The 12,500-nt window shown below is 46.5% G+C and overlaps 1 protein-coding gene across 1 annotated transcript in view; it reads left to right on the top strand.

The window, feature by feature from the left end:
• Positions 1–12,500, top strand: part of RTEL1 (regulator of telomere elongation helicase 1) — a gene marked incomplete in the record, with an annotated part of 4,697,248 nt that overhangs the window by 3,822,142 nt on the left and 862,606 nt on the right.

Here is a 12,500-nt window from a genome sequence, read left to right as displayed (position 1 = left end):
GATCTCAGTTTTTACAAAATTCCAGCTAGGTGTGCTGGCACTAGCCCATATCATCTCATATCTTTCCCCCCTCGAAGACTCAGTCTAGGTTTTCAAGTGATCCTTGAGAAACATGACGAGAGAAATAAGCCTATCTGGGAATGTATTACTGCATTCCTTATCTTGAGACCCCATCTGCGTTGGCATTGCTAACCCCTCTACGGTATTGTACTGTCAAGTCATATGCCTGCAATCCTAAGCTCCATGTTAATAACTTGACGTTTTGCTGGCTGGCTCTATGTAGTCATGTTAAGGGATTGTGGTCTGTAACTACAGTGAATTTCCTTCCATACAGATAAGGCTGAAGTTACGGCAGTGCCCATGCTATGGCGAGACATTCCTTTTTCTACAGCTGCATAACATTCCTCCCTGGTTTGAAGTCTGTGGCTGAGATATACCACTGGGTGCTCTTCTCTCTGTGAGGAAACCTGGCTAAGTACATTCCCCACCCTATGGTGTGAAGCATCTGCCTGTACAACAAATTATTTGCTGTAATCTGGATTTGCTAACACAGGGGGTCATCCCAAAGCTCCTTTAATCTCCTGGATTGCCTGCTCACATGCTGGCGTCTACACTATCTTACCTGACCTGTTTTTCCTCATCAGGTCTGTGACAGGAGCAGCTGTTATACTATAATTGGGGACAAACTTTCTATAGTACCCTGCTGTCCCTAAGAATGCCCTCACCTGCTTTTTGGTAACAGGGGCAGACCATGCCTGAATGGCTTCCACTTTGGCAGGTTCTGGCCTGATCTTACCACTCACCACGCTGTGTCCCAGGTAGGAGACCTCTGCCGTACCCACCTGACACTTACTAGGCTTATTGGTCAAACCTGCCCTTTGCATTCTGCCCAGCATCTGCCTGACATGCTGAAGGTGCTCTTGCCAGGAATGGCTGTAGATGCCATTATCATCCAGGTAAGCAAAGGCATAATCTCCTGCTAGGATACGATCTACCAGCCTCTGGAAAGTCGCTGGGGCATTTTTCATCCCATAGTGCATCTTCGTGAACTCATACAAGCCGAAAGGAGTCATAAAGGCTGACTTCTGTCCAGCGTTGGGAGTCAAGGGCACCTGCTATTAGCCCTTTGTCAGATCAGTCGTGGTGAGATACTTAGCCCCACCCATGTTCTCTAAGGCTTCATCTGTCCTAGGCATGGGGCAAGAATTTGCCTCTGTGTGACTATTTAGTCTTTTGTACTCCACGCAGAACTTGGTGCTGCAATTTTCCTTTGGAACCAGCACCACTGGGGAGGCCAAAGGGACTGCTGGACTCATGGATTACTCTTAGATGTTGTTCATGTTTTACTGTTGCAGTCATCACACTTGGTTTATCCTGCCAGGGGTAGCCCTCAGTTGGCCCGAATACCAGAGGCTTAGTATTTCTGTGTCGGTTGCTGTCGCTCCGGGACTGACGTCAGGTCATCAGTGGTGTAAAATCAGGCAGCCAACACCATTAGATTAGTCTTTCTTGCTGAGGAGCCCGAATCAGAAGCAGTTTGCACGAGTGCTGGTCGGCTGCTAACTGAGTTTCGTTTCCAAATTGAAGTTGAAGTCTTCTAAAGCTAAGTACCCCATTGGGGATCTTTTTTTCTTGCTCTAACCGAAGTCAGAAAAAGTTAACAATTGTCTCGCCAGTGGAAAGCAAATACCACACTGAGACTTCCATTCTTACTGCGTCACCCATTTAGGCCCAGACCATGGCGTACTTCGCTGTCGCCTTTGTGCTTTGTTCAACGCCAGAACTATACGTCATCAGGCCCTTATTGTAGCTAAATAATTTTGATCTCAGTCCCCGTATTCCGATATGGCTTCAGTACCGATTACCAAAAAACCGTAAGGGTAAAGACAGAGACAGACTGCACAGGTCCAAAACTGCCGACGATGCTTCCATTAAGCTAGTCATCAGTTCTCTGATCCTCATTGAGGCGCTTTTGCAGCCCCTGATGCCAGCTTCTGTGGATTTGCAGGCTGCTACTGAGACCCGTTCGGAGTCTGGTATGCATCGAGACTTTTCTTTGACTAAGGATCCTGCAGATGTCTCTACCTTGGATGGGTCCGGAGCCGCTGAGCAGGCACTGGTTTCCTAGGAAGTTCTTTGCACTACCGATACTTGACACAAACCGACGACTTCTTTCTCATCTTCATTTCTTTCTAAAACTACCGAGTTTCTAAGGCCCAGGGTACGAACTACACCTAAAAAAATGATGACCCAAGCTCAGGCACCTGCTTCCATGCCTCAATCTCAAATGCTTAAATTGGCAGAAGACTTTATCATGCTTATTAGGTGAAGCCAACCTACCCCTTCCAAAAGAAAAAGAGACTTATCCCCAGCAGTTTTATCTGACCAGGAGTCCAATGACTCTCAGGTTTCTGAATATGAAGACATGCAACCCTTATCTACTTATGAGGGTTCAGATGCAGAGGAAGCCTTTCCTTCTGCCTCTCTTCCAGAGGATTTTTCATTTGGTGAAACCCTACATTCTTTAAGGGAGCATTTCCAACGAGAATGTTAGGACTATCCTCAGTCCAAAAAGAGAGACAGGGAATTCTTAGATTTACCACAGCACAGATCTTTAGCCATTCCTCCTGTCTTGGATATTGTTAATGATGTCTTTATGGAATCCTGTTCGACTCCTGACACCCTTCCTCCTGCTCCCAGGAAACCTGACAGGTATTGCAGAGTCCCTGACTCTCAACCACAGCTAAGAATCCCAACCCCTGAGACAGGGATTCCCGAGCTTTAGACAGATGGGGTAAAAAAGTATACACCTCTGCAACTCTTGCCATTAAAGCACTAAATTGTCAGTTCCACATGCTGAAATACCAGCAACATACCATGGAGCTGCTCAAACAAAACATATCTACCTTTCCTGCTTGTGCAGAAAATAAGGAATTACAAGAACTTATGCATTCTGCAGTGTGGCTTTGACACCCTAGAAGCATCTTGCAGGGCAGCAGTCACTGTTTCTATACTTAGAAGGCATGCTTGGCTTAAGGAACAGACCTTGCCAGACCATGTCAAATCAAAACTATTGGACGCACCATTGAACAAAGACAATTTGTTTGGCACCAAGGCAGAAGAGGTCTTAAAAAGATGGAAGAAAAAGCTAAATCTATGCAGACAGTTAAAGATAACTTACAGGTCCAGCCTCCGAGGTTCAGTAGGCATTGCTCATCTAAGCGCTGGTCCTTTCCAGCCCCTTCCAGGCCAGCTCAGCCAGCAGACCCCCCCCAGACAGTAGTCCCAGGGAATGCAGAGCTCTATGCAATGGAGTTCCTCCACTTCAAAAACAGAGAGTGCTAAGCCATCCCCTTATGGAAAGAACTCACAATTACTTTACACCTCCACCCCTTACCTCTGCCTACCTGCTTGTGCCTCTAGGAGGAAATCTCTCCTTCCATGCAGACACTTGGGCCTCTATTACCAATGACCGATGGGTCCTCAACATAGTGTCCCAGGGATACAAATTTTATTTCCACAGTCTGCCAAGCCCAAAAGGGTTCTTAGATCTTCCTCCAAACCAGTGGGCAGAGGCCAAAAAACAATTCCATACCCTGATCTCCATGAGGACAATACAGCCTGTTCCTGCAGACCAGATAGGCCAAGGTTTTTATTCCAGGCTTTTCCTGGTACCCAGGAATGAGGGCACCTGGCGCCCAATCCTCGATCTATCAATTCTAAACACCTTCCTGGTGATACCACAATTCAAAATGCTTACCCTCCAGCAGCTTCTTCCTATGCTTTCCAAGAATGCTTGGTTAGCCACCCTAGACCTAAAAGAGGCCTACCTACACATCCCATCATGGAATCCTGCAGGAAATATCTATGTTGTAGGGCAGGCTCTATGCACTTTCAGTTCTCTGCACTTCCCTTTAGCTTATCCACTGCTCCAGAGTTTTCACAAAATGCCTGGCACCAGCCATTGCTTTTTGCAGACAAAGAAATATTCATATTTACCCCTACTTAGACGACTACCTGATTCAGGCAGACAGGAAAAGCTGTTGCGGCACCTGACCTTTGTAAAGGACCTACTGACCTCCCTGGGGGATACTAAAAATGAAAAGAAATCAAAACTAGTCCCCACTCAAAAGATTGTATTCCTAGGAGCAAGCCTGGACACGGCATCCCAGATGGCATTCCTTACTTCATAAAAACAAGCCTACCTGACAGGCTACTTTTCTCAACTAGCCACCAGAACAAAGTTATCCGTAAGGAAAATCCTGCAAGCTCTAGGTTTCATGGCCTCCTGCATTCTACTCATTCCATATGCCAGACTTGCATATGAGGAAACTACAGTGGTACCTAAAAAGCCTTTGGTGTCAATACACTTAGGACCTGGAAACTGTCATAGCTATGAGACCCTGTCTAAGAAAATATTTACTTTGGTGGGCAGCAGCATGCAACCACAACAAGGGTCTTCCCTTCTCACATCCCCACGCTGCCCAGACGCTCACCACAGAAGCATCAGATTATGCCTGGGGTGCACATCTAGATGGCAGGTGCATTCAGGGCCATTGGAGCCCAAATCAAATACATCTGCACATCAACAAAAAAGAGATGCTAGCTGTGCAGCAAGCTCTGACAACTTTCAGACCCCTCCTCTCCCGTGGGCCTCTAGTGATCAAAACAGACAACACCACAGTGATTTGGTATATCAACAAGCAGGGAGGAACTCACTCTTATCCTCTCTGCAGGCTCGGCATCACCCTTTGGCACATGGCTTCAGCCATGCAAATACACCTGCTGGCACAATTCCTTCCAGGTTCCCTAAACTCTCTGGCAGACAGCTTAAGCAGAAACCTGCTAGACTCATACGAGTGGCAGCTAGACCACAGAACCTTCAACCTTGTAACCCAGAAGGGGGCACCCCGAAGGTGGACCTCTGCCTCCCACAACAATCACCAGCTCAGCAAATTCTGCACCAGGGAACCTCACAGCAAGGCCTGGAAAGTAGATGTTCTATTCTTCCAATGGGTAAACCTCTCAATCTATGCATTTCCCCCCTACCACTAATTTCAAGGGTACTGCTCAAAATAAGGAAGGAAGAACCAAGAACAATCTTGATTGCCCCAGACTGGCCACGCCAGCACTGGTACCCACTGCTGCGCAGCCTGTCACCCCTGCCACCATGGCACCTACCTCAGATCTCAACTCTCCTGACTCAGAAGAATGGAGAATTCATGCATCTGCTATTGCAGACCCTGAACCTGGAAGTCTGGCTTATACCCTGACCTCTCCTCCAGCTGCCTGCCTAAGCAAACAAGTCATGGATGTTGTACGTGAGGCCAGATGCTCCAGCACTAGAAAATCCTATGCTGACAAGTGGAAAAGGTTTTGCACCTGGATCCAGGCTAAAGGAGCTGAAACAGCACAGCCCTTCCTACCTCTCATCCTGGATTACCTAGCAGACCTGCTACACAGGGGCCTATCTTTCTCTTCTATTAAAATTCATGTCTCTGCCATCTCTGCTCATTACAGCACAGAGCCACTTCTCTTGTCACACCCTCTCATCAAACAGTTCCTAAGAGGGGCTAACAGTTTAAGGCCACCCAGAAGAGCTCCTACCCCACCTTGGGACCTTAATTTTGTGTTGGAAAAGCTCACCCTACCCCCCCCCCTTTGAGCCTGCAGCTTCAGCAGATTTAAAATTCCTCTCTTGGAAAACAGCCTTGCTTCTGGCCATCACTTCAGTTAGAAGATTTTTCAGAGCTACAAACACTCATGGCTGTACAGCCCTTCATCATTTTCCATGCTGACAGAGTCTCCCTCAGGACTAACCCAACTTTCATGCTTAAAGCGTTGTCCAGTGTGGCTCTCAACCAATCAATTCATTTGTCCACATTTTTCCCTAAACCACAAAACAAGGGGGAAAGAATTCTGCATTCTCTAGATGTGCACAGACAGCTCAGATTCTACCTGGATAGGACTAATTTTTTTAGGAAAAGTGAGCAATTGCTAGTCAGCTTTGCAGCAGGGGCAGAGGGCAAGGCCACATCCAAACAATCTCCAAATGAATAGCACACCGCATCCATTTCTGCTACAAGCACCACGGGAAACCGCCCCCTAAGGGGATCAGGACGCATTCCACCAGGGCAACCTCCACCTTTGCAGCTTTTCTCAGAGGGGTCCCCACCAGGGACATACTGGAGGCTACAACATGGGCTTCTGTTCATACCTTCATCAAGCATTACCACCTGCCTTTCTTCTCCAAATCTGGGGCAGGTTTGGAAACCGCAGTCTTGCAGGGCATCCTAGTCATACCCCAGTCTTCTTGACTGCCTCCACCGTTTTCTTCAGCTTTGGGAATTAACCAAAGTGTGATGACTGCAGCAGTGAAACATGAACAACATAGTACATTTGTGTACACTTACCATAAATGTAGATGTTCAAGTGTATTCACTGTTGCAGTCCTGGTTTCCCACCCTCCACCCCCCCCCCCTTGTCTCTCTCTCTCTCTCTCTTCCTTACTCTTTACAGGGAATTTTTTGTATTTACTTTCTACTGGTGGTGTTCTTCCACCATAACTTAGCTCCCTATTTGGGGGCTCTTGACAGTTGGGGCAAGAAAAACTGATATAATGGTGTCAGCTGCCTGATTTTATACCACAGATGACCTGACGTCAGTCCTGGAGCGAGAGCAATCGACGCAGAAATACTAAGCTTCTGGTATTCGGCCCTGGCAGGATAACCCAAGTGTGATGACTGCAACAGTGAATACACTCGAACATCTACAATTATGGTACGTGTACACAACTGTACTTTACAATATTTCCTCTATCTTCTCCCTCAGTGTCTGTCTCAGTCGCTCAGACACCCTTTAAGGGGCCTGCTTAATAGGTCTTTGGAGCCCTTTATCCACATAGTGCCACACCAGGTGGGTGCACCCTGGTTTCCCAGTGAACATGTCCCCAGACTCCTGTAATACTGCTCAGATTTCTCGAACCTGGGTAGGGGATAGCCGCTGGGACATTTCTACCCCTTCCACTGAGGGTGTCACTCCAGGCTTCATTGAGGAGATCATTCACCAGATCCCCCTCAGATTCCTCCTGCCGTCCACTGCAGATATTTTGCACAAGGCTCTCCCTATCATGGTAAGGCTTCATCATGTTAACATGGTACAACTTATGCCCCTGCTTCCTGCCTAACAGTTCTACCATGTAGTTAACGTCACTGACCTTCTTTACCAGTTTGAAGGGTTTCTTCCAAGCTGCCTGTTGCTTATTATGTGTGACAAGAATGAACCACCATTGTTCCACAGTATACTCTCTAGCTTGAGCATTCCTGTCATACCAGACCTTTTTCTGCTGTTGAGCTCATTCCATCTTCTCATGAGCTTCCCTAAGCCTTGTCCTGAGGTTTAAGACGTATGTTAAAACAGACTCCTTGTGGGATTCCCTCTCACCCTCCCACTCATCATGAATCAACTCTAAGGGGCCCCCTCACTGTATGCCCATACAGCAACTCAAAGGGTGAAAAACTTGTGGATTCGCTAGAAGTCTAAATATGAAACTGCACTCATTTCAAGCATTCTTAACTCTGGAAGTAGCTGGCATTTGTGCAGTCACAGATGCCTGGTTCAAAGCTGCAGAGCACCCCAGCCATACCAGGTTACTCATCCTATCATTCATTCAGACCCCAAGCCATGGGCAGCAAAACAAAAGGAGGTGGAGTTGAAAAATATATAAAAGACATGTACATCTCTAGGCTGATCAAACAGTACGATGGACAGGAAATACTCCAGTTGCAGTTAACAATTGACAAGTCCCCTATTCAGATCATACAGGCCTCCAACTCTGACTCAAGATGTCCACTCCAAATATCTGGACCTCTTTGAATCTATCAAGATTCAACCCTTTACCCTGATCCTGGGTGACTTTAACTATCGAACCATAGACTGGAAGAAATACTCATGCCAAAACACAAATATCCAGAGATTCCTTGCTTTTGTCAATGCAAATTCCTTGGACAGGTTGGTTGACACCCCCCACAGGAGGTGATAATATCTTGGACTTTGTATTAACGAATATGAGTAACCACTGCAGCATCCCTACAGTGTCATCAGCCCTGGTAAGGTCCACCACAACGCAGTTACTTTAGAAGTTACCATCTCCTTTGACCCCCCCCCCCCCCAGCTAGGGTCAAACAAAAAAACTTCTCCAAAGCTGATTACAACCTCCTGAGGGAAGGTATAAACAGCTTCACAGCCCTCTCCCCCTCCACAGAAACTGGCACTTACGTCCAAACTTACAACAAAGTACTATATGGGAATTTATACAGCTGCATGGAGTCAGGAATACCAGACAGGATGAAATCATCCTCCTTAAAGAAGAATAAACCTGTCTGGTGGACGTCTACAATAAATAAACTCTGTAATAAAAGGAAAAAAATTGCTGTCCAGGACCAAGAAGGAGCAGGTGTCTAACAGGAAACAATATCTCCTGAACAAGCAAATGTAAGAGCACTAGTGAAATCCTCCAAAGCAAACTTGGAGTCCAAACTGGCCACATCTACTGACATTCATAAGGCTTTCTTCACATATATCCGCAATCTCAAGGGAAGCACCCAGATCTGCCCAGAACTGGTCGTCAAGGACTGATCCAGGAAATTATAGACCCATCAGCTTAACTAGATGAACTGCAAGGCCATGGAGCAGATTATCATCGACCTCATTAACAAGGACATTGGCAACCTCCAGACACTTGATCCCACACAGTTTGGTTTTGTCAAGGGGAGGCCATGCATGTTAAATTTGGTTGACTTATTTGAGAAGGTCACCAAGGCCATAGACGAGGGAAAGACGTTGCACACCGCCTACCTAAACCTGGCCAAGGCCTTCAATACTATTCCCCACTCAGGTGTAATAGATAAACTCTCTTATCTAGGCATCAATCCGTATGTTACCAGATGGGTAACAAACTGGCTCACTGATAAAACCCACCTAGTCAAAATAGGGGAAGTCACCTCAAGTAGTAGACCCGTAACAGGCGGTGTACCCCAGGGATCAGTCTTGGGGCTGCTGCTATTTGGGTTATACTTCTCAGAGGTGCTGGCTAAATCTAGTGGGCTGTGGCTGACCACGTTTTCAGCTGACAGCAAGCTGGGTGTTGTCATCAATACCCATAGTGATGTGGACATCCTCCAAGAGGGTCTCACGCAAACAAATGACTGGTGCCAGGAACATGGCCTCAAACTGAATGCCAAAAAATGCATCATCCCTTTTGGGGAGAATGACGTCCCCACAAACTATCACATTGATAATAAGGCACTAAGTATGCTATCAGTCGTGAGGGACTTGGGTACCCAGGTTGATAGCAAACTGACTTTAGACCACCATATTGCCTCCGTTGTACTGAAAGCTTTCTACATGGCCCACTTCATTATTAAAGGTATCTCATTCAGGGACAAGGTGGTCATAACATCCCTGTATTTTTCACTTATAAGACCGATTATTGAATACAATGGCCCTTTCGGCATGTACTTCACAAGGCACATGCAGCAGCTGGAGAGACCACAGAGATTCCTCGCCTGGAGAATCCAGCGCCTCAAACATCTGCTCTACACAGATAGGCTAAAAGTCCTGTCCCTCTGCTCAGTCTGCTACAAACTCCTCAGAGGTAACCTCTGTGTGGCATACAAAGCAATCTCAGACCCCGCACTGATGGGACTGCTGCATAACCACAAGTCAAGCTCCACTCGAGTAACCCGCACGCGAGATCTCAACCTGGTCTTGTGACATCAGTAGGACTTGTTAGCAGGGAAGATTTGTGTCCCAGAGATGCCCTCTTTTGTGGAATGGACTCCCTCTCCACTTAAAGCAGAGTACCTCATTAAACCGTTTTAAGCACAACCTGGATAACTGGATGGGGAACAGATAATTCAGCTCTGGGATTCTACCTATGTCCGTGCTGGACAGTGGCATAGGGTGCTTGCTTGTTGGAACATGGGCTAAATTCTTGGCTAGACTTGTAAGGGCCTCAGGGCCAATAGCCTAGTAACTTCCTGTGATTCCTGGGGCACTTCTCTATAAGCAAACAGCAGATGGGGCAAGTATTTGTCCTACTCTCTCTTAAACTGATTTGCAAATGCTTGTAGCGTAGTCTTTAGTGTACAGTTTAACCTCTCCACAACACCATTAGTCTGGAGATGGTAAGGGGTGTTTTTTAGGTGCTTCACCCCACAGCAGTCCCACATACAAGTCAGCAGGTCTCACCTCTGTCAGTCATTATTTCTTTTGGTAAACCAACCCTGCTGAAAATCTCTAGCACAGCATTTGCCACCTTCTCTGCCTTGATGGAGGACAGAGCCACTGCCTCTGGGTATCTAATAGCATAATCTACAACCACTATGATATACTTCTTCCCTATGGAACTGGGAGTACTCAAAGGCTGCACAATATCCATAGCTACCCTCTGAAATGGCTTTTCAGTCACAGGCAAAGACATCAAAAGAGTTTTGACCTTGTCTCCTGCCTTGCCTACTTTTTGGCACTGCTTACAGGTCCTTCAGTACCCTATTACATCCCTGGCAATCCCAAGCCAATAAAAGTTCTGTGTAATACGTCTCTTGGTATGCTTTATGCCCATATGACATGCAAAGAGCGTGTCATGGGCTATGGCTAGAAGTGCCAGATGGTTGGCTCTGAGCACTAACAACTGCTGTATTACCTCATCTTCTAGCCATCCCACAGGGGTCCACTGTCTATACAGTAACCCTTTGTTCCATTACATAGATGTCCCTTTTCTTTGAGAATCAGGCACCTCCCTAGCTACCTCCCTCAGGCCTCGTAGTGTAGGGTCTGAGAGCTGAGCCTGCCTCAACTCTGTCTTTGTGACTTTTCCCAGCTCCCAATCCATAGGAAGTCTTATCCTTCTGACACCAGAGCCTCACAGTCAGCCTGGGTACTACCACTCACCTCTTCCCTTGCAGTCACCCTGTCCAAGGGAACATTAGTACCTACCAGCAGCTGTGGCTCACTTTCAGTCTTACTGCTACAGGTTAGCTCCCTCCCTGAATTAGCCACACCACCAATCCTGGCTTCAGCTGTGTGGTCTGTCTGGGTCTCCCCCAGGGTACCAGATGCACATGCCTGTCTCCAAGTTTTACTGTGCATCACTGCATGTACACAAGGTACTGCATTATCAGAGTCCTTCCCTATCAAGAGATTTGCAGGGATATCCTCAAACACATCTACTTGTTTGCTCCCCTTTCCACCCTCTCAGTCAAGGTGAACCCTGGTTAAAGGCATTTGGAATGGGATCCCTCCTAAAGCTGTGACTGGAGTGGACCACTCAAGCAAGTACTGCTCCTTTTTATCCACTGCAGGCTTCACAATGGTTATATCAGAGGCTGCCTCTCTCTCTTAGCAGTGGCCTGTTTTCTATCCATCTAGACAGGATACAAACTGTGGTGGTAGTTTGGTACCCCTGTTGTCTCCAGACAATTTACCACTGGCTTTATGTTATTCCCACTTGCTGGCTCCCCCACCTTGCCTGTATGGACATGTATATTCTACATGGCCCCACTGGTTACATTTAAAACATTTAACCCTTGATCTTGGCCATGTACCTGAACTAGTTGCTTCCCCTGTTACTGGCAGACTCTGTTGGGATGGTTTAGGCTGCCCTCCATGGGTCCCCTTATATCCATGTGCAGCACTGGATATCCCTTCCCTGTGCAGTGCTGCCCTGCTTGCTAAGCAGTGATCCCCCTTTTTCCCTTGCTCATCTGCTGAGTTGCATTCTCAGTCAGCCGACCAGATTCTCATGTCCACAGAAAAAGTGCTAAGGGCTTGTTCTTTCACCAGGCCGTCTGCCAGCCTTTCAAAAGTAGTGACCTGACACCCACTCACCCACCTATGAAAATAAGTGCATAACTAAGCAATATAATCACACACACCTTCATTTGCTTTGCGTCTGTGCTCATGAAACTTTTTTTCTGTAAGCTTCAGGCGTTAACTTAAAATATTTCAATAAACTTTTTTTAACTGTATCATAGTTTAAACAATCAGTATTAGACCATTTAGAAACAGCAGTAACAGCTTTACCATGGAGTAAGGGGGTTGGGAACCGTAAGCAGAGCCCTTCCTCAGCATTATACTGTTTATGTACTCTTTCAAATATATGAATAAAACTATCAAAATTATCACCCTCTGTAAACTGAGAGATTTGATTTTTCACACACACACACACACACACACACACACACACCTGGAAAGGCTGGCACAGATTTACCTGCTGTGCCCCCTTCTGCCCAGGGTATAGGGTAGTTATCACTGCCACCAGACACCCCACAATCAGCTTTCCTAAGGACATTATTTTATTTTATTTATTTATTTTACATTTGTTTGCTAGTCCAACTGGATACATTTCCATTTTCAGCAGAGGCCCGGGGAGAAAAGCTCCACGTTGAAGTTAATACAAAGTCTTTTACATAAAGAAAGTAATTAGTTAGTAAAATACA

This window comes from Protopterus annectens, chromosome 14.part0, assembly GCF_019279795.1.
Source record: "Protopterus annectens isolate FY-2018-M chromosome 14.part0, PAN1.0, whole genome shotgun sequence".
Taxonomy (NCBI): Eukaryota; Metazoa; Chordata; order Ceratodontiformes; family Protopteridae; genus Protopterus; species Protopterus annectens.
Note: the sequence above shows the minus strand (reverse complement) of the source record. Positions and strands in the feature narration are given on the sequence as shown.